General features: G+C 37.0%; 1 protein-coding gene across 2 annotated transcripts in view; it reads left to right on the top strand.

Annotated features, from left to right (window-relative positions):
* LOC112151339 (cadherin-18) overlaps positions 1-1,115 on the top strand; it is a 216,225-nt gene that overhangs the window by 186,321 nt on the left and 28,789 nt on the right. The gene's annotated exons all lie outside the window — the stretch shown is intronic.

The following is a 1,115-nucleotide window of genomic DNA, read 5'->3' as shown; positions in this document are numbered from 1 at the left end:
TTTTGATCTATCAATTTCAGCATCTCCAGCAGCCAAATTCATCTTCAGCATTCACTCTAGCATTATCACAGGTAATGCTGTATATCTAGTTCATAGTTATGTAGTTACAGTTTTAAAGTTTTAAACATGTTCAGTATTCATTAAATGTTTATCCTGTTCGGTCCGTGACTTCAGGTGAGTTTTAGATTTTGAGTTTCTGATCTATGAGGACGTGTAACACGTGGAGTTAAAGATTTCAACGCTTCACAATGAGGGAATCAGGAGTTAAACTATCGATTAAAGACCAACGAGAGTTTGTAGCTGCTGTTAGAAACTCTATGCAAGCAGATAGCATCACTTTATTTTGAAAATGTTTCAGAATATTTTATATTTGTTTGTTTTTTAAAAATAATACGTGGTTATTGTTCTAATGTGATGTTCTGAGGCTTTTCTGAACCCAGGAACCCCTGATGTGTCAGGACGGCTGCTACTGTCTCTGCTCTGACTGATCTTCACTATTCTGAAGGTCAAACATTTTCTGTTGGAGAAACAAGAATGAAAGTGAGGAGCCATCAGAGCGTTCAGGAGGAGGCTGCAGGCGCCCCAAAAAATCTAATTCCACATGAAATTAAATATTTATTCACCTCAGAAAGTTTCTAACAAAACATGTTTTTTTCTGGAGTGGAAACCCACTTTTGGAGCAACATTTCAAATTCTTAAAGTCATCTACAAACTGGTTTAATGCAGTCGTGTTATAGCAAATATGTCATATTCTATAACAATATTCTCACAGATTTACGTGTTTCATGTGACAAAAAAATCTCAAAGTTCAATGTAAACAAACAAGTCCAGATCAAACTGTAAACAAACATGTTGTGTTTTTCTGCTAAAAATGTCGTACAAATACACTCTAAAGGTTTTGTTTCACCTGCCAGTCGAGTTTCCCGTGGAATCCTGGGTAATCTAGTGTTCCAGACAGCAGCATTAGAATTAGTGAGAAAGTGAAGCACGGCAGCAGCATGCTACCATGGAGAGATCCCCAGAGGAAAGGCTTTAATCAGAGGCCAGTTCAGGTTCAGATTCATAACGGAATAACAGACAAAAATCGATATCAACCAAAACCAGATTACATTAGA

The sequence above is a fragment of the Oryzias melastigma genome, linkage group LG20 (genome assembly GCF_002922805.2).
Source record: "Oryzias melastigma strain HK-1 linkage group LG20, ASM292280v2, whole genome shotgun sequence".
In the NCBI taxonomy this organism is placed as follows: Eukaryota; Metazoa; Chordata; class Actinopteri; order Beloniformes; family Adrianichthyidae; genus Oryzias; species Oryzias melastigma.
The sequence above is the reverse complement of the archived record's forward strand: the minus strand, read 5'-3'. Positions and strand labels throughout refer to the sequence as shown.